The sequence below is a fragment of the Papaver somniferum genome, chromosome 3 (genome assembly GCF_003573695.1).
Source record: "Papaver somniferum cultivar HN1 chromosome 3, ASM357369v1, whole genome shotgun sequence".
NCBI lineage: Eukaryota > Viridiplantae > Streptophyta > Magnoliopsida > Ranunculales > Papaveraceae > Papaver > Papaver somniferum.
Genome location: NC_039360.1, coordinates 56,803,676 through 56,826,031, shown reverse-complemented (window position 1 = coordinate 56,826,031; position 22,356 = coordinate 56,803,676). Strand labels below are relative to the sequence as shown.

Below are 22,356 nucleotides of genomic sequence, written 5' to 3'. Positions count from 1 at the left end.
GAAAGAACAGCGCTTGGTTTCTCTGAAAATGGCGAATAGAGGAAAGAGAACATAAAGGGAGGTATTTATAGGATGAAGTGTCTTGACCGACAGCAGCGGTTACAAGTCATAATGGGGTGTTTAGTGGGGAACTGCATGGAGGAATTCTCGGCATGCTCAAGGACGTGGGAAGGTGGAGCGATTTTCTTTCCCTCGTGCCAAGCACAAGAGTGAAAGAAGGGGCATAAATGTAGGTGTAAATAATCCACGGGGCTAGGTGGCAAGATCCTAAGCTGTGTTACACCAAAGAACAAAGAGCGGCGAAGCACAAGATAGAACCAGACTGCGCAAGGAGCGAGGTATCACGTGGGTCGGATGTGACGTGATCCTTACCCTCTGACAGGTCGGGCGAAAAATCATAAAGCACTCGGTCAGACGAAGGGAGATGGTCAAACAAAGGAATGAGAAGAAGGGAAGGGAGACATCGTGTTAACTAGACGATTAAGACTCGGCCTCGGGTGAAGAACTATCGGTCAAACCAGAAAGTCGGGCGAGCAGTGAAGGTACGATAGGGAACAACTAAATTGATGTAGTGTGACCAACGTTGTAATTCTGTTGTATGTCGACCTTGGCCTATAAATATAAGGGAAGGTCGAGAGAGAGAGGCAGGTTGGAAGAGAGAAAAAAATCAAGACACTACATTAGAGAGTTTGAGAGTTACACCATTTGATAAGGAGAGTTACACCATTTGAGAAGGAGAGAGCATCTTGTAATCAAAGAAAAGAAATAATGACATTCATCCTTTCACCCTGTGGACGTAGGTAATCATATCGAACCACGTATATGTTTGTGATTATGTTTGTTGTGTATCTTCACTTTGTGTTAAATCATCTTCTACTTCGTTGGATGTGGTGTGTGGTTTTATGCCACTACAAGCTGTTAATGTTTAGGTCCTCGAATCTCAACCCTCCCGTGGAGGTTGGTTTACAAAAGGTGGGCCAAGTCTTCAACTATCACAATCGTTGAAATGTAAAAATGGACACATATAATGTTTACTATCTCTTGCTATTTGATGGTCCATTTGGAAGAAAAAAACACAATGATATCCATTTGAGATCAAAGTTTGAGGATGAATTTTTGTTGGAAATCAAAATTGCAGTTGCGCCTTGAGTATCAAGTGGAGGCGTGAAACTTGTCGGCCCAGTACAACCCATCCACGAAGTCACGTGCCTAGCGTGCTGATGTGTTGTATTGTGTCAGTGATTCGGTTGTGCAGTGTTATACCGTGCTAAATCGCGTCATATGCCAGAAAAATAATTATGTTGTGTCGTGCTGTGCCAATACACTTATTTTATGTTTTTCAAAATAAATAATAAATCTGCCTGACGAAAATAAAATGTCAAAAACTGGCTAATATAAAGATTTTTTTGTGAAATATACATGAAATGTGATGCATTATGAAATATTTTATGCATGTTATGACTATTTTATCGTGTCCCGTGTTGTTTGTACCGCGTGCTTATACGTGCCACATACTACACCTTGCTGATGCGCCTATTTGTCTGGCACAACACAACACACTAGACTAACGTGTTGTGTCCGCGCCGTGCCAGACCACATTAATTTTGTGTTGTGATAGAATTTCAGTTTGCTATGTTGTACCATAAACGTGCTGATTCGACCCAATTTGCTCAAAGACATTAAATGCATTGTTTTAGATGCAGTTCTTCTGGGAACCATGGTTCCTTAACAACTCTACATTACATTAAATAGGATTTTTCTTTCACAAAATCATCAAGAATATATTTAACAGTGGGAAAAGAATAACAATTTCATGGAAGAGCATTCCGAGAAAACAAAAATAAGGAAAGACTTCCTATAGGATTTCGAAAAATTAAGTTCGGCATTTTCCTTAGATCGATTCACAATTTCTTATACTCCATGAAAAAGAAATTACTTGAGAAAACGAAAAATAGGTTATTTGTCCAAATATTTTTAAAACATGGTTCAAATGGACGAGTAAAAATTATTATGGGTGAAATGGACACCAAAAAAATAACAAGGATGAAACTGGATTTATCCTGACTTAAATTTAAAAAATAGCAAGGATGAAACTGGATGCATCCTGATGTAAATTGAAAATAAGAAAAAGTATTTGAAAATGGGTAGGATGAAACTGTTTACATCCTGACTATTTTTATATTTTTGTCTATTTAAACAGTATCAAAATTTAAATGTCCTTTTCACCCAGGAATTGTTGATTTTTGTCTTTTTAACCAATTTTGTGTTGATAAAATACATAATATGTCCATGAAAAGACAGGCAATTAGTTGCTATCAAACTCGTCATAATTTCTGATTAAAAAAAAAAAGAAAAGAAAAGAAGAAGAAGAACTTGACAATCGACATAACTTTTTCTTTCCTTCGGGAATAAAATCGTGTAAAGAATCGACATAGTACAAATCTCGTTCTAAGGCGTCCCAAGATTGCAACTAAAGGAAACTCCTAAAAGAAGCCGCAAACAACATAAATAAAAGACATGAGAAAGAAATTCTCGGCTGAAAAACCCCCCTCGGTCACTTTCAAAATCCAATCCCTTTACGCGATGGAGATGCATCATATACCATTATACACTCAAAAAAGAACTCACCCAAAAAAGATAAAAAAAAATATATCTTCATTTGTGAGTCCATTGTACACAAAATTGGTTAAAAAGACCAAAATCAATAATTCCTGGGTAAAAAAGACATTTAGATTTTGATACTGTTTAAATGGACAAAAATGTAAAAATAGTCAGGATGTAAACAATTCCATCTTACCCATTTTCAAATACTTTTTTTTATTTTTAATTTATATCAGGGTGCATCCAGTTTCATCCTTACTATTTTTTAAGTTTAAGTCAGGATGAATCCAGTTTCATCCTTTCTATTTTGTTAGTGTTCATTTCACCCATACTAATTTTTCCTCGTCCATTTAAACCATGTTTTAAAAATATTTGGACAAATGATCAAGTTTCCGTTTATTATATATGTCCCCGTATGAACTCATCAGTAAATGTGTGTCATTTTGTGAACATTAAGATCTAGACTTTCTTATCTACATCGATCGATCGTAATATTATTATAACAAAGAAATGGATGAAAATGAGATGTGTTTTTATTCTTTTTGGTCCTGTTTGTGTGTCGTGTATCAATCTATTCCCATCATAACTCCACCAATCAACTAAAATATAAATTGGAGTTTTGGTATAATTCATACATCTAAACTTGAATTATTTGTCTCTTTATATTTTCCTTGTCTACTGCCTAATGGTACTACTTAGAATTCACCAAATTTAAGGTATTTGTTTTATACTTCTAATTTATAAAGAGGATGATGCACCATAAAGACAAATATATCCTCACATAATGTCTCCATTTTAATTTATTGTGTTCACTGTTTTCCTCCTCAAACTCAATATTATAAGTTGCATGGATGTTTGGTACGGACTAAGATATTGCAGTTTATGTGGAGTAAATCGAGCCACTCAAATCATTTAATTAAGGAGTCATTAATAGTCCATTTTTTTGCCAAAGTTTGATAAAATTATTGGAATCATCTAATGTTTTGGTAATTCAACCCACTCACATTAAATAAACGGTAGTTTCCTATCCTATCCTTAATTAAGACTACTGACTATACTTATTAGCCATGTAGACCCCATAAAGCCATCAGATATTTCCTCTATAAAATCTGGTAAGAAAAAATTTGATCACTGATCCATTAAAATTCATCAGAACATCTCAGTGTTGAGAATTGTTTATACAATATTTTTTCTTTCGTCAATATACCAATCACTTACATCACCTGAGCTTTTGATGTAAAATCATTAAGCCATTCCTTGGTTTTCTGTTCTTTTTTAACGATAACCCTATTCCTTCATTTCATCCAAACAAAATCGGAACCTTACATCACATCAGCTTTTGATTTATTATAGATTATGATTTGAGTATATATTTGTTATTAGCATTATTACTGTATTAGGGTTTAGATTTCTATAAAGCAACTTTATCAATTGATCATGGACAGATAGAATTGATGATCTCTTACTCGAACCAGATCTAATATTTCTACATACTACAGAGTAGCCGAGATAGAAACTAAAAGGAGTAAAACATGGAGAATAAGAAAAGTCTACCTTTCTGTAAGTTTATCACTTATGAATCCATGTGGGTCTCAGTAAAAGCAATACAGTATGTCCATGTGGGTCCTACTAAAAGCAGTACAATATATCGACGTGTCCATATAAATTAAAAGCTTCATCTGCTTGTGGTTTATTAGAGAAGAAAATATTTTAACTTTCCAAAAAAAATTTTAGGAATTACGTAAGCAAGATTCCAAAAATTTTAACTTTCCGAGAAAGATGGTGAAATTTAAGAGAAGAAAATATTTTTTTTGTTACGTGAAACATCATTGTGGGGTGGCCCACAATATGCCGGTTAAAGAATAATCTAGACTCATTTACCAACCTACTTACAGATAAGTATGTACAAGTTTATCTTGTAAAGTATTAGCTAGACTAATCTTAGTCCTCAAGGTTTAGTCATAATTTGATGTAAACACTTGTTCCCATACGTGGCTTTAATTGTATCATTAGTTGGATATTTTGTTAGGCTATAAATAGCCGACCCCTTTATGTAACTAACACACAGAGTCCTTTATGTAACTAACACACAGAGAAAGAAATGTATACTAAGAAAGAAGAAATGAAAAGGGAAACGAAAGTCCCATTCCTCCCATATAACTTTTCATGTTATTTGTATATTACCCATTTAGTGAACTAACTAGATAGTCAAGTCCCCGTCTATCTTCTCATCATCTTACGTTTAAGATGAGCTATAAATATTTGTCGGTCGATTTGAATATCATACAACACGTTATCAGCACGAATCGCTCTTTTAGAAATGTCGACTCCATGTTTACGTTGCTGGTTGTTATGGGAAATTTGGTGGAGTGTGACTTCAGCATAATCATTATCCGGCTATACATATTTGTATGGAAGCAGATCACTTGCATCAAGGGATATGTGAAGCTGATGACAACATGAAGATCACGAATAAAAATTCCTTTTTCATATTTCACACTCATTTACGAAAAGTACTTTTATATATGTATATGCATCATGGTACTAATTGCGTGGTTCATGTTTTTTGTTTTGATCATGATGGCAACCAAGCAAAACGGGTCCAATAGCAAACCTGCTATCATGTATACATGCATCAAAAGCGCATTTGAACTTCCTGGTAAGTATGCGTAGTCATAAATTAAGGTAAGAATGGGATTTTTTCAAGCTTAATATTTTTTGATTATAGTGTTTGGTTTTCTCAGTTTCAATAATCTCCACAAAATTTAAAAATAATTCCACCAGAAGATGGATATCGTGCGGCATAGTATGGATGTAAAAGCACGCTCCGCTAGCCCGTTGGTCCCAGAAGTGACCCGTTACAAAGTGCTAGCCAGTTTCTATAGGCGGTCCCTGAAGTGACCAAGTAGGAAACTTTGCCATAAATAGTTTATCCATTTGCGCACTTGTAAATTAACATTTCGTTGACCCTGAAGGTGACGAGGTTGGAGATTTGTTGATATTGTATTAGTACCATATTTGTTTTGATGTTTATCCTTTGTTTTAAGTTTTGTTTATTTTCTTTGCTTATTTTTGTAAGTAATAAATTCCAGAAGCAATCCATGAGACGTTGTCGACTGCAGGAGCAGTCCAACATATATTTTGTGTCTTCCTGTAATAATCCAAAATTTATGGGTTCCAGCAGTAATCCATAAAATAGACTCCAGCAGTGATCTATCGAAATAGTTGGATTCCATGAATAAACCATACAATTTTGGGTTCCCGAAGTAGCCCATAGTTACCAAATGTTTTTGTTGATGGCTCTGTTATCTTTCTCTCGTCTACCTGTACTAACGGATATGGATTCCTGAAGAAATTTACCCATATTTAATAGATGATGGAGAGATTTGTCTCAAAGACAAGGGAACAACAAACACAAATTTTCGAACCATTTTTGTAACCTTGTAGAGGTTTCTGGAAATGTGAAAAATATCATTTCAGGTTCGAATAGTATGATAGACGTCTGCGGAAGAGCGTATATCATTTTATCTGGTGGTGTATTGTTTGCCTTATATTCTATCAGGTTCCAGAAGAATCTATTGAGTTTTAGGAATATTTGGTATTACCACCTTGAAATAATAAATGAGCATTTTTATGGAGTATTTTGTTACTTCGTTTGTTTTTGTGCCAGAAGCACGTTTAGAGAAGCTTGATGCTCTCTCCTTTATGGGGTGTGCCATATGAAAATTCTATCCGTAGAATCTCACAGTGTCATTAGCCAGAAGCTTAATGACCTCGATTTTTCATACTCAGGCATGATCGTTATGGACACCAAAGTTCTACCAAGATGAGTAGACGATTTAAAATGCTCATAGGCATCTTTTACAGAACCTGAAGCTTCTATTAGATGGGGATGTAAATTGTGTTGTTGGTCCCTGGGACAATTAGTTGTTAAATTGCATTAACATTAACATTATGGTAACCCGTTGCTGAAACACCAACTTTAATCCCTAGAAAGGATTCAAGGTGGCATATGCAGGACTTATTCACACTGCAGTATAGACAATTATTTCAATACTTTATCGTATTGATAGACACATCTACTAGATGGTCTCTTGTTATATTAACACGTGATGTTAGATTTTGCCAAACTGTTTGTGCACATCTTGTGGTTGTGTATCCATTTTTTGGACTTTCCAGCTAAGTCCATTTATTTTGGTGGTAAATTTATAGGCTTTTGATGCTTTGCCTTCAGTTGGTATTATATCGAGCATATAGTTAGCACATGTGCGCACTCGACATGGTCTAGTTGAGTTCTTTGCTTAAGCATCTTTAGTTTATTGCTCGACCAACTATTTACCATCAATTATGTCTTGCGAAGCAACCTTACAATTTACGTGTTTGGTCCATAGCGTCACCTAGCTATATTGAAGATGAGACTGTATTCCCGCCGTTAGGGGGAGGAAGTAAGTCGTTAAAAGGAACGACGTGAAATGTCTCATCTTTTGTCGATCCTGCAACTGTTTTTAGGATACTTCTTTATGGTTTAATTAACACCCAAAAACTATCATGAGTAGAGTTGTCTTTCAAAATTGGACAAAATTATGGAACCAGAAGTTTCAGAAATGAGGAAGTAATGTTTCCGCCATGATCAGGAAAACTAAGATGCCACCAGAAGTTGGCATGACAACCTGCCACCAGAAATTGGCAAGAGTAAGGTTGATAACCATAATGTTCTCCCACTTTAGTCAGGGAGAGAAAAGTCACAACAAGAGGATGGTGAAAATTATGTTGATAACCTAAAAAGGTTCTCCCGCCTTAACCAGGGGGAGAAAGACTGTCGTCTGAATATGGCATGTATTATGTCGACAAATTTAAGGCTTTCCTTGAAGTGATGGATATGACAGACACCACCTAAAGGTTGCAGTAAGAAATGTCGACAATTAAATAGGTTATCTGATCCTGATCAAAGAAAGTTCGGCTTCCACTAGAATTGGCGTGAAACATCTCATTTGTTTTCTCACACCAAGATATTGGATGTAATTGAGGTGTTGGAGATTACTCATGATTAAAACAAATAACTGCAGTAGCTCTGAGAAATTATTGTTCGTCACTTGCTTGAGAATACAAGCACAAGAAGTTGTCACAACAGGTAATTAAATCATTCATCTCGCAGTGACCAAGTCGTGTGTTAAGACACGCTTGAGGCACGGGTGACTGCCTCATATATGCCTCGTAAAATAGATTCCAATCACTCTTATAATATGTAGTGCTCTTGAAGAGACTACAGATAGTGCTCGTGGAGACTATCGGAATATGATCCACACTCTCTAAGTATATACCTCATTAAAGATGAGGGGATGATAATGCCCTTGAAGTGGCACTGGTACCAGTCTGTGAAACTTTTGTTAAGTATGCATGCATTAGAGAAATGTGTTGGATCTATATAGTTGTCGATTATCTATTTACAATGGTGGTTATGTACCCCCCTGCAGAGGAAAATCGACATCGTGATTGGTAGGCATATAGTTTGTTCCCCTCAAAATAAGATAGAGGATGGAATCTCTCCAAAAAGCGCAAAGGATCGGATCCGACTCACACCGTAAAAATCATAAGGCCTGAATATTACAGGTTGGTGTTTGAGATGAAGCGCAGAGAAAGTAATATAATCGCTCAAGGTGCGATTTAAGGGTTTTTCCTGCTGAACCCCCCAGGATTGACTCTGTAAAACGAACAACATTCTCCTAATATAGATGCACCTTAGCGTGGTAGTCCATGAAGGACTCATATTGCATCTTGTTATGACTGGTGAATATAATGAATCCCTGAAGGATTCGAGTTTCCAACTCAGGCAGCCACCTGACTTTTTGAACTATGTCAGGCTTGAAATCAAGTCATAATCACCAGTTAGAAGTGGAGAATTATGTGAACAAACCTTTGTGTAAAAATGACTAAATTCCGAATAAGTTGATGATATCATACTTGGCCTCTTAACGAGCACTTAATACCGCTAAAATCCACGCTTGAACTAAATTTTGAGATCTCACTGAAATTGAAATATTTGCTCGACCTGAAGTTCGAGGACATGCTAGCATAATAAAACTTGTCTACTGGAGTATCTAGTTTTGATACTCATCGTGCTTCTAAATTAGCACCGTTAATTTGGATCCCGTAGAGTGGAAAATTGATCCATCTGTTACGTATGTAAAAATAATACTTTATGGTCCAGAAGTACCATATACGAATATAATGCATGCATTATCTTGTTATGTTCTAACTTTTGTTTTGCAGGTTACCTTTTAGAGGCTGAAATTGATTCTACGGTGTTTATGAGTTTACAAAAGGCCTTTCATTGTTATGCCTGAAGTTAAAGCGGAAACATGAATTTGGTGTGCAATGATGGAGGATTTAAATGCGGGGTGTACATTGCTAGTGGTGCACTCGGCGCAAGACCTGCAGTCAATCCTCCATAAACTGCAAATGGTAAAGCAGTTTTCGGAAGGCTATACAATATTTGCACCACCAATCTCTTTAAGAAGTCATGCTTCAGGGGGAGTAAACTCGTAGAATCATAGGTTGGACTTAAACGCGCTGTACTCTTTTTCCTTCGCTAAGGTTTTGTCCCAATGGGTTTTCCTTGTTAAGGTTTTAACGAGGCAGCATATGCATGTCCAGCAACATTATCAGGCGACGTCTGTTGTACTCTTTTCCTCTGGTATGGTTTTGTCCCACGGGGTTTTTCAGACGAGGTTTTTAATGAGGCAACATTTGCATCGACGTCGACATTTTTTTGAATTCTAGGCGCTCAGGTTTTGTCCCAAGTGGTTTTCCTGACGCAGGCGTGTAGGTTTTGTCCCAAGTGATTTTCCTAACGCATATCTGTCGGAGGAAGTATTTCCTAGCACTCAAGTTTTTGTCCCAAGTGGTTTTTCCTGATGCAATTCTGACGGAAGTCATGGCGATGACCAATCTCATTCTAAGTTCAGTTTTTTTCCAAAATGGTTTTCCTGACACAGTTTCGGCGCCGGGAGAAAATGTGTGACTACCATCATCACTTTAAAGCTCCAAGAGTTGTACTCTTTTTCCTTCGGCCAGTTTTTATTCCAGTCGGATTTTTCTGGCAAGGTTTTAACGAGGCAACAGATTTGTTCGGATTTTGTCCCATCGGGTTTTACCAGCAAAGCTTTAACAAGGCACTGTTTTTTTTTTAATGGTGGTCCAAGGGGGAGTGTTACGTAAAACATCATTGTGGGGTGGCCCACCATATGCCGGTTAAAGAATAATCTAGACTCATTTACCGACCTACTTACAGATAAGTATCTACAAGTTTATCTTGTAAAGGATTAGCTAGACTAATCTTAGTCCTCAAGGTTTAGTCATAATTTGATGTAAACACTTGTCCCCATACGTGGCTTTAATTGTATCATTAGTTGGATATTTTGTTAGGCTATAAATAGCCGACCCCTTTATGTAACTAACACACAGAGTCCTTTATGTAACTAACACACAGAGAAAGAAATGTATACTAAAAAAGAAGAAATGAAAAGGGAAACGAAAGTCCCATTCCTCCCATATAACTTTCATGTTATTTGTATATTACCCATTTAGTGAACTAACTAGATAGTCAAGTCCCTGTCTATCTTCTCATCATCTTACGTTTAAGATGAGCTATAAATATTTGTCGGTCGGTTTGAATATCATACAACAATTTTAATAATCCTTAACTTGTATATAAGGCTACAAGTTAAGAAGATCCAATTATATTGTAAAACAACAAAACAATAACGATTATATTATATCTTTTTCTGTACTATATTATATTAATGGCTCACGGAAACAGAAGAAATGGAGAAAAGGAATGAATATGACTATGTACATTACTTTAATCATTCACCGAGTGTTGGCGATTTATGAAATTCAGTATTTGGACGATCTTTATCAGTATATATGAGTTGATTAATGCTGAAATACAATTCTTTGGGTAAGCTATAATTAATCTTTTGTCCCTTAACTTGCATGTGTGGGTGGTTCTTTGGACTATACCGGCAGGGTGTAGTAAAAATATGACTAGAGAAGGGATAGGAGCTGGTAAAAATATGACACTTCGGCGGTAGCAAGCCCAAGTGTTGCTCTTGGCTCTGAGTTAAAGAGAACCCTAGCCCCCACTAGGCCATTTGAAACAAAGATTTCATATTGGACTAAGATGCTGGTTTGGAATCATGATTTTAAAAACGCCAATGGGTCATTTGGACAAATATTTTTAAAACATGGTTCTAATGGACTGGTAAAAATTAGTATGGGTGAAATGGACATCTAAAACATAACAAGAATGAAACTGGATTCATCCTGGCTTAAACTTAAAAAATAGCGATGATGAAACTGGATACATCCTGATGTGAATTAAAAATAAGAAAAAGTATTTGAAAATGGGTAGGATGAAACTGTTTATATCCTGACAATTTTTACATTCTCGTTCATTTAAACAATATCAAATTTTACATATCTTTTTCACCCAATAATTATCGTTATTGGGTTAATTGACCAATTTTGTGTTTGCGTTTTAAAAATGTAAGTCTCAAGAAAGCGGCAGAGTGGAGCATGCGGTGCTCGACTTGAACCTTCTCGTATACAAAGAAACATCAAAACTCCCTTTGGCTGTTGTCAATTTTAATAGCAAACAAACACGATATATGTTGCTATTTTTTGTCTGTCGCAGCATGTCCAACGAACAGAAGGAGGAGGAGGATTAATGGAAGGAAAAATTACCAACTCTGGATGAGCAGCCAGAAGCCTCAAAACGGAAGCAGTCTACCAGTCTACGGCTCTATACTGTATATGCCTTTTTCGCATGCGAATAAAATAATTGATATCTTGACTTTAAGAGTAAAATGATTCGAAAAGAACTGCATACAGTGTGCCTAAGTTCACTATTTTAGGTCTTAATGTTTATTAATAATTGTCTATATCATGTCTGGATAAGCTTGATCAAGTTTATCGCGAAAATAATTGATCGATCATGTCATCGTGATCTTTATTCGCCAGCAAAATGATAGCGAATGTCAGATAAAAAAAACCTTTGCCATATTAAAACAAGCATTACTTAAATTTTCCAACCACCTTTGATGATTCTATAGAGGTCCTATTTTCAAAGGTCAGTTGTGTCAGGGTTGGCGGTTAGCCCCAAAATCGGGTCTGTGTGCAAGGGTGTGGGATGTTTTGTTTTCGTGGCTTGGTTCATTTGCAATCTTCTTTTGAACCGTGGGAGTTTGACCATTTGGTTCGACTCCATGCCCATCATCTGGCTATCTCAGGCAATCAATTTTGCGGGTTATGGTTAGTGCCGAGCTAAACCATATATAATCTGGCTTCTAATTTATGTTTATCCCGTGTTGAAAAAGTACACTATTATTGGGCTGCACTCATTTGGGTTTTGGGGGCTTCATACGATTCTAGTATCCTAAAAGTGGCTAGGGGAGACCTAATTAGTGTTAAAAGTCAGATTTACCCTTACTTATTTTTATTACCTGAAATCAAAATTAGTTCAAAACCCGAAAACCAAAATTAATCATTAACTTCTTACTCTCTTCTTCTTCTCAAAACAAACAACAAAACAAAACTTATGATCATATTTTAAATTTTTTTTTGATCAAATCTTCATTGATTCTGAAAAATGTTTATGAAGGTTGATTCTGAACATGACAAGATCAGGACGATTTGGATTGAATCCACCATCAACTGGCTATGATTCTAATGTTTATGAAGGTGTTGAAACACAAATTGAAGATTCGGTGACTGAATCTCTCCGAACACCAGTAAATCCTCCAGAATGTTAAGAATCGAAAAATCCACCATACATTTTACCTTTAGATTGGTTAAATAGGTAAGATTAATGAATTTAGGGTTTAGGAAAACTGCTTCTGGGTTGACTACGACTAGGAATTCTTGTCGACCTAGCCGTTAAAGGTTGGTTACGGTTAGAACTCTAAGAAACCCCAACCGTGAAATCCCAGTTGTGAAGACTGAACCATCCTATTTACTCACAACATTTACCATTCTATCTTATGATACTATGTCGTACTATTTTAGTATATTTAATATTGTAAAGAATAAATTTCGAGTCGGGCTTGTCTTGATAAATCTCTCGAAATACAGTAAAACCTTCTTAAAATAATAATCTCTCTAAAATAATAAAATTATTTAGTCCGAACTAGGCTTACACAGGTTTAATTTCTTCTCGCTAAGATAATAATCTCTCTAAAATAATAGCTATTATTTTAAAGAAGTTTTACTGTATTATTCAAGCAATGGATATTCTAGATCCTTGACAATTTTAGTTAAGAAAATTTTATTGTTCATGAACTATTTTTGTTTCAAGTTGATCATTTGGAAATTGCCCAAGCAATGATATTTGCTATCTATGTCGATTGGGAATGTTTCAAATTGTTTAAAGAGAGTTCAGAACTATTGAAATTCTGGACACATGGTAGGTGCGTATACCCAGTACGCGTACCCTAGACATTTGAGTTCCGGAACACGATAAGTACACATACCTAATACACGTACCCTAAGGTTCTGATTTCGTGAATGGGATGGAGGTATGCATACCAAATACGCGCACCCCAAGGGCATGAGTTCGTGAATCTAAAGGTATGCATACCCAGTACGCGTACCCTAGCAGCCTGATTTCACAGACTGGCTCTATAGGTATGCGTACCCCTTCACATGCCTACCCAGTATCGAACTAAGCATATCCTCATAAACTATTTTTACAAATATAATTAGCATTGCTACAACTCTCATAAACACTTCTAAGAAAATTGTGTTCACTAAATCACTATATGTTTGTGAATCATGGTTTAGTTTTGAGTGTTAATGAACAAGAATTATGCCTGTAAGTTCATAGGCATATTTGCCAAAAACCATCATTGTACACGGTTCCAGTACCCTGGACCAAAGTGCATATTCTTTTCTGTAATTTCAAGGCGAACTTCTCACATGCTTACATGAATTCATAATAAGAATTCCATCTAAAATGGGAAAGCGTTTGCTTTAATTCAAAGCTACCTAGAGCCTTGAAAATCTATAAATAGAGGCACTCTTGCAAATGAAATTTTTAATCCCTAAAAATTCTGTATCCCAATTGCTTGCTAGAGTCGTCCTATATTAATATAGGTTTCCTCTGTGAACATAATTAGGTTTATGACTTAAAGACTTCACTTAGGAATTCGTGAAGTCAGGTTAGACTATATTTATCCTGATCTTGTACTTATTGATCGTTGAGGTTTTTGTAATCTCCGATCAGGGACGAGATAGGTAAAAATTGCAAAGTTCTCTTTGTCTCATATTTTATAATTCCCCAAGATAGATATTTTAACTCTTCTTCATTGATTTGTTTTGATTGGTCTTGAGAGGTGGTAAGTAATCAAGGTTTATCAGCTAACTGAGTGTAAGTGTTGCAGATTCATGAGGTGTGATGGACTTTGTCTACTGCAAACAAATTTCTAAACCTTTATCTGAACATCGAAATAGAAATCAAATAGTCTTATCTGTTGGAGACAGGTTGGCATCAAAAGTCTTCACTTAGGTTGAAGCAACTATTAGGATGTAAATGACGTCATCTAAGGGAATCAATTGCGTAGAGCGTTGAGAGGTTCAAGAAATGTAAGGAGCATGACTGTAACTGAATTATCTGGAGGGTAAATTCAGTTTCAACTACATTCCAATATGAAATATGATAGTAAGCTAGTGTGTGTAGCGACTTAATACAATTTGTCGTTCAAAGATGGACGAGGTCCCGAGGTTTTTCTGCAGGTGGAGTTTTCCTCGTTAACAAAACTTATGATGTCTTGTGATTTTCCTTTTTCGTAATATATTATATGATATTTATAATAGGAATAACACAAGTAGTATATATTCAACATAGGTAGTTTAAGCTCTCATTAATTGTGGTCAATAATGTGACTTTTTCTTGTTGAATTTCTTTCTTGAAATATAGATTACAAGTTTCATACTATGTAAAGTTAAAGATCTTTGGAAAGTTACACAAGTAGTATAAAACTTCCAGAAGCAGTTTCGTTGGGAAGTTAAAGATCTTTGATCACGAACTATGTAAAAGAGACAACAATCTCAGATATGGTATTGTTGTTATTACTTCTGATGACAGCTCAGTTACCATTCGTCCAATTGATAGGAAAGTTGAAACTATTTTGAATTCTACTATGTCATTATTTGCATAACAAATTAAAAAAACTCTTTGACAGAGAAAAAGAAGATCCCTTAAAAAGTCTTCTCTTTCAAGAAACCAAAAAGATGGTATATTGCGAAATAAGAACACTTCTTTCTGCTCCAAGTGTCTTGGTTTTGGACACATATCTCTGGATGTCCCAACAAGGAGCTTTGTAAGAAAGCTGAATCCTTTATGTCCACTCTAGACTACTGTCCAGAAGATGATCATACTTGTAAGGCTGGACTTTACTGATGATCATGTTCACGACCCTAACAACGTTGGCAGTTCTCCACAATGCAGCATGTTTGCTCTAAAAGAGCGAATTAATCTCTTGGTAGAAGAAATTCACTCAATGAAGGTTAATTTCCAACTGGAAAAAGAGCGTTTCTCTAAAAAGTTTGAAAATATGAAATGTCAGCGGCATCAAATGAAAAAGGAACAAATTAATAAAAACTAATAATCTTATTTATGATCTTAAGGTTCATAATGAGAAGAATCGACCCACTGAATCGAAAAAATCTCATAAAATCACTCATCGTGACTCCTGTCAACATAGAAAGACTAGTCGATTTGGGGTTTTACATTTTTGATTTTTTTTTCTTTATATAATCGGATAGATTAAGTCCCTTCCAATTTATCTATTTGGTTCTAAAAAAACACTTTGGCCATTAAGTAAAATACATGGATATAAGATATTAGGATTTACTTCAGTGTGACTCTATTTTGTCTTATAATCCATGGAGCTGCTCTTAGTCATAATTTTTTTTTTAGTAATGTTAGAGCATTGCTCGGTCGAATTCGCAAGCGTTGCTATCTCAAACTTGTTTGTCAAGTTTAGTTGTCAAAACTATAAGTCTTGATTTCTCTAATATACTTATAGCTATGTCTCGGATTAGGATAGCATGTGTAGTTGAGCTTTAGACTTCATGGCGTTCATCGATTTGAAGATGAAGAACTACTAAGGGGAGACTTGTACTCATCTATCACTCAGAAGTCTATTCTATTCTATCTCCTATTGAGACAAAGTCGTATAACTATATAGACTTTACATTATACGCATTTAATATTTCGAGTTGAGTTTAACTCGCTTATATCTTTCTCAAAATATGTGTTGGAAAGCTTTTTGCTTTAACCACGTTCATCATTATTCTTGACGAAAGTCAAAAGATGATCATGTAAAAATCACCTGGTAACATCTTACATGATTTGTGTGAGACAGTTATTTGATGTAGGCTCGGAATGTTTTGTATTGGTCATTCGATCACTTGAAAATTTCTTATAAGCTAATAGTTTGTGTGAGACAGCTATTTTCGTCTTCTAAGAATGTTTCAATTATTGAAATGGGAGTTAAGAGCTAAAACCCATGTCTGGATACATTACGGTTTGTGTACTTAGTGTATGAACGGTTTTGACGGAATTCAGGACCGGAAGTTTGCATACCCGTTCGCAAACTTATTCAACTGTTTAAGTCAGGGTATTTAAGTTTGTATACCCGTTCGCAAACTAATTTAACTGTTGAAGTCCGGGAACCAACTTTGCGTACCCATTCGCAAACGGTTTCAATTGAGTTCAGTCCGGAGTTAAAGTTTGTGTACCCATTTGCAAACTTAAGTGGTTCAAGTTCTTAAGTCGGTTAAGTTGAATTTCATACTCATGAACAAATACATTTATAAATTAAGGAATGCAATCTTTGCAAACCGTGGATAAAATGCTCATGAACTGATTCTTTTGAACCAATCTGATTTTGCTTCAATTGTGTCTTGTATATTTCTATGAGAATATAAAAAATTGAACAACTCTATGAGTAACACAATTAGATTCATTTGTTTATCAATTTATCTAGAATTGTTAAGACGAACAAGGTTAAGAGAAAAGTGCTCATATGGCTAACTTTGGTTAACTATTGTCGAGCCAACTCAATATACACGTTTAGGTACGGTTACCCATATCTAAATGAAGGTATATTTGATTTGTGTGTAACAAGCTAAACCCCATCTAACGGTGGAAAGATATTAGCTTGAATTTTGAATCATGTTTCATCTAACAGTGAATATTGATTGCTTTGTTCCAAATTTATCAAACCCTGATTTGAAGACTATATGAGGGAGAACTCTAACAACTGGGAAACCTAATCCCCACACCTCATGTGTGATACTAGTTGCGACTAGAGTCGATTCTCCTTTAACCTAGGTTTTTCCTAAAACCATTATAGGTTAACAACTTAAATACTTCATTGGGGTTCTGAAGCCAGACCCAACTATTTTCTCTGTAGTTGCGTGTTCTGATCTTACTTTGTTCTATCGGATTGAGTACTATCTTCTCTAAGATTTGCTCGAGATTTATCTCCGAGAGGTAAGATATAAAAAGTAATCACAAAGCTCTTCGTCTCATTCTTTGTGATTCCACAATAACTCGTTTTACTACCATATAGTTAAGTTATTGTGAGGTGATTGATATTTCTAGGATGTTCTTCGGGAATATAAGACCGGATTATGAATTGGTTCCTGTTCACCTTGATTTATCAAAAGACGGAACAAAACTTTGTAGGTATTTCTGTGGGAGACATATTTATCTATTCAAATAGATTTTTCTGTGGGATACATATTTGTTTATCAAGTCTTCGGCTTTAGGTCGTAGAAACTCTTGGTTGTGGGTGAGATCAGCTAAGGGAATCAAGTGCGTAGAGTCCTGTTGGGATTCAGTGTTAACTTGTAGTAGGCTAGAGTCTGTAGCGGCTTAATACAGTGTGATGTTCAAATTTGGACTAGGTCCCGGGGTTTTTCTGCATTTGCGGTTTCCTCGTTAACAAAACTTCCGGTGTCTGTGTTATTTCTTTTCCGCATTATATTTGAAATATCACAGGTTGTGCATAGTTCAATCAATTGGTAAATCCAACCTTTGGTTGTTGATTGAAATTGATTGACGCTTGGATATTGGTCTTTGGTACCATCCAAGTTATTTCTCATATTGATCCGGCTCACAGATATCTATCTGTTCGATTGCAGATTGATTTGAGAAATAAAGATACAACTCTTGGATATATTTCCTTGATTGAGTCTTACTGTCTAGTTGATTCTCTTGGAATTATATTGGAGTTAGTCCATACAGATTGCCGAACGAAAATATTGGGTGTGGTTGTTAGACCCCCACTTTTTCAATTGGTATCATAGCAGGCAAACACGTTTAAGACCTCATAAGTCTGTGTTTGTAGCAATATGACTCTATGGACAGAATCACTATCTCTATAAATGTACTGTTAGAGCATTGCTCGGTCGAACTCGGATGCGTTGATATCTCAAGCATGTTTGTCAATATTAGTGATCAAAACTATATGTCTTGATTTCTAGTATACTTATGACTAAGTCTCGGTCTAAGATAGTTAGGAATAGTTGAGCTCCAGACTCCATGACGATTATCTTGCAAAGACGAAGAACTATTCAAGGAACCAGTGGAACTTCATCCGACCAAAAGGTATGTGGAGACTTGAACTCATCTTGTCACTCAAAGTCTATCTACTCTATCTCCTACTCTTGAGACAAAAGTCATATAAGTATGATAGTTTTCATACATACACATTTTTTATTTCGAGTCGAGTTTACTCGCCTATCTTTTTCTCGAAATACGTGTTGGTAAGCTTTTGATTTAACCATCTTCATCTTTACCCGTGACGAAAGTCATGATGACGTTTCAATCTTGAAAATAGCTTTGATGACGATAGTCGATTCTTTATGTCTAACGACTGTTATAACATTATAGAAGAATGTTTCAACGATTGAAATGTAGAGTTGAGAATATGTAACCACATGTGGATGTGTAATGACCCGTCCCTCCACCGATATTGTCCCCACTTAGCCACTGCGGTTATCCGGTAGTGTGGGGTTTTCAACGAGCATCGATGCAGTAGTCCAGCAGAAACTTCCCGGATGGTCACCCATCCCTGAATTACTCCCTCCCGAGCACGCTTAACTGCAGAGTTTTCTGCCAACTCTGGAGCCAATTGTGCTGAAAAGGCCTTGGTGTTAGGTAAGGACAAACCATTACCTATATTCCATTCCATCGACGAAACACTGCCGAAATCGGGGGTATTACAATACCACCACCTTAGATTGGAGCCGTCCTCGGCTCTGGAATATGTACAAGCCCATATCTATGACGTTCCCTGCCCCTCATGAGAGAAGCACCTGAACCAAATCCCATCCAGTGTACTCTCCCACCCTCCGCAGGTGACCCGTCGTCGGCTCTGATACCATTTGTAATGACCCATCCCTCCACTGATACTGTTCCCACTTAACCACTGCGGTTATCCGACAGTGTGGGGTTTTCAACGGGCATCGATGCAGTAGTCCAGCAGAAACTTCCCGGATGGTCACCCATCCCTGGATTAATCCCTCCCGAGCGCGCTTAACGTCAGAGTTTTCTGCCAACTCTGGAGCCAATTGTGCTGAAAAGTCCTCGGTGTTAGGGAAGGACAAACCATAACCTATATTCCAATCCATCGGCGAAACACTGCCAAAATCGGGGGTATTACAGGATGTAAGCATATAGTGTGTTCGCACATTAGTGTATAAATCCATGTGTCGGAAACCAAGTGCGTGCATATGTGTGCATGCGGTATTGGTGAAGAAGACAGGTTGGGTACGCGTACTGGCGGAAATTCACATCCGTGAAATTCTGCTGAGTTTGAAGTTTACGAATTCAAAAACCAGTCACCTTAGGTACGCGTACCCGTACGCGAACTAGCGGAACTTTTTCACCCGAAAAAATCTGCTGAGTTTGGAAACTAAAACCAACTCAAAATCCGGTAGCTAAGGTATGCATACCCAAGTTAGTTATTTCTCAAATCGGTAGTTCATGGACTTAAAACAATAAACTATAAGGAATGCAATCTTTGCAAACCGTGGGTATATTGTTCATGAATTGATTCAAATGAATCAAACCGATTTTGTTTCAATTGTGTCTATGTATAAAGACCTAAGAAATTGAACAACTCTTTAACTAGTTCTTATGAGTCATTTGAACTAGTTATGTGAAAGATGAATACGGTTAATATGAAATCACTCATATGGCTAACCATTGGTCAACCATTTGTGAACCAACCAATGTACACGTTTAGGTACAGTTACTCAAACCTAAATGAATACATTTCATTTGTGTGTGACAAGTTAAGTTTCGATCTAACAGTTGAAAGATATTAGCTTGGATAAATCAGGTTTTTCATCTAACGATGATTATTGAATACTTTGTTACCAAGGTAACTTAGATTGCAAACCCTGATTTGAAAACTATATAAGGAGACGTCTTGCAACTGTGCAAAACTAATCCCCACACCTCCTGTGTGATACTAGTTGGTTTGCTAGAGCCGATTCTCCTTTAATCGTAGGTTTCTTCTCGAGACCCTGTCGATTAACGACTGAAAGACTTCATTGGGATTGTGAAGCCAGACGAAACTACTTCTCTTGTAGTTGAGCGATACGATCTTGCCATTTTCTATCGTACGAGTTCAATTGAATAATTGACTTGAGATTATATCTCCGATATGGCAAGATAAAAAGAAATCACAAACATCTTCGTCTCATCGTTTGTGATTCCACAATATCTAGTTTCGCTACCATACGATTTAGATTATTGTGAGGTGATTGATAATACTAGGTTGTTCTTCGGGAATATAAGTCCGGTTTATCAATTGGTTCTTGTTCACCTTGATTTTTATCAAAAGACAGAACAAAACTTTTAGGTTTATCTGTGGGAGACAGATTTATCTATCCTTGTAGACTTTTCTGTGTGATACAAATTTGTTTACTAAAGTCTTCGACTTTGGGTCGTAGCGACTCTTGGTTGTGGGTGAGATCAACTAAGGGAATCAAGTGCGTAGTATCCAGCTGGGATCAGAGACGTAAGGAGCGCAACTGTATCTTGAATCAGTGTGAGATTGATTACGGTTCAACTACAGTCCAGGCCGAAGTTAGTTTGTAGTAGGCTAGTGTCTGTAGCGGCTTAACACAGTGTGGTGTTCAATCTGGACTAGGTCCGGGGGTTTTTCTGCATTTGCGGTTTCCTCGTTAACAAAATTTATGGTATCTGTGTTATTTCTATTCCGCATTATATTTTGTTATATAATTGAAATATCACAGGTTGTGTGTTTGTATCGATCAATTGTGAAATCCAACCTTTGGTTGTTGATTGGAAGTTGATTGATTGATCCTTGGATATTGGTCTTTGGTACCATCCAAGTTTATTATCCTTGTATTTGATAAAGACTCGCAGATTTCTATTTGCTTGAGTAAAATCAAATCAAGAGAGAGATATTAACTCCTCGATATACTTTTCTCTAGATTGAGTCTGACTGTATAGTTGATTCTCTAGAAAGTATATTAGAGTTAGTCCATACAGATTGCTAATTGAAATATTGGGTGTGGTTGTTAGACCCCCGCATTTTCAATTGGTATCAGAGCAGGCAAACACGTTCAAGACCTCAAAAATATGTGTTTGTAGCGATTTGACTCTATGGACAGAGGTGCTATCTCTATTAACGTACCCCCAGTCTTCGATGGCTCTAATTACTTATGGTGGAAAATTGCTATGCGAGCGTTTCTTCAAGCGCGTGATTTTCAATCATGGGTATATGTTGTTAATGCTATGATGCTCCCGTTGTTGCAGTAGGTAACGTTAATGTTCCAAAAAATATTGGCGAATATGATGCTTCTGAGATACTTGATGCAAAGAAAAACTCCGACGGTTTGAATGCCATCACACATGTCATTACCCCAAATCTTCAGCACCATGTGTCAAATTGCACTAGGTCTAAAGATGCGTGGGATATCTTAGAAACCGTATTCGAAGGAAATACCAGTGAAAAGGAAGCTAGGCTTCAAAACCTTAATTCCGATTGGGAAAACCTTCGTATGGCAGATGAGGATTCATTTGATGAGTTTAATCACAAAGTGTCTGAAATTGTTAATGCATCTTTTGCATTGGGTAAGACTATTCCTGAAAAGGACATTGTGATGAAAATTCTCAGATCGCTGCCATCTAGATACGATTCTAAGAAGCATGCCGTCGTTGAGGGAAATAACCTTGATACACTTTCCAGAAACTCTCTGATAGGAAAGTTAAAAATTCTTGATCTTTACACTGGCAGAACAATTGCGTTCAATGCTGTGACCAAAACAAGTGTATCCTCTCACTTGTCTTGGGCTGATGAATGTTGCTCCAATCATGTTGATCGTGATAAATCACTGATAATCATAAAGGTAAAGGATTTGATAAAGAGGAAGGATAGATGTGATGAATATCCATCCTCGGTTTTTTCTTTAGATGATGCAATTGAAAAAGATTCTTTCTCCTCTTCAACTTCTGATTCAGAACTTGAGTATGACACAGAGTTTCTTGATCTCTTGAATAAAGAGATTCTTCAAGAGAACCTTCATTTAAAGGCTTCCTTGAAGCAAGTTGAATCATCGCTCCTGGCGAAAAATATTGAGATAGAGCGTCTTAATAATAAGTTCGTCAAAACTATGTCTCTAAAGGAAGAAGAGATTGATACTCTCAAA

The 22,356-nt window shown here is 36.5% G+C and overlaps 1 long non-coding RNA gene across 1 annotated transcript; it reads left to right on the top strand.

The window, feature by feature from the left end:
• The first annotated feature begins 3,749 nt into the window (after positions 1 to 3,749).
• On the top strand, positions 3,750 to 5,738 carry LOC113361283. The gene is made up of 2 exons (XR_003365048.1): positions 3,750 to 5,260; positions 5,346 to 5,738. It is a non-coding gene; the product is annotated as an uncharacterized LOC113361283 (long non-coding RNA).
• Positions 5,739 to 22,356: the final 16,618 nt, after the last annotated feature.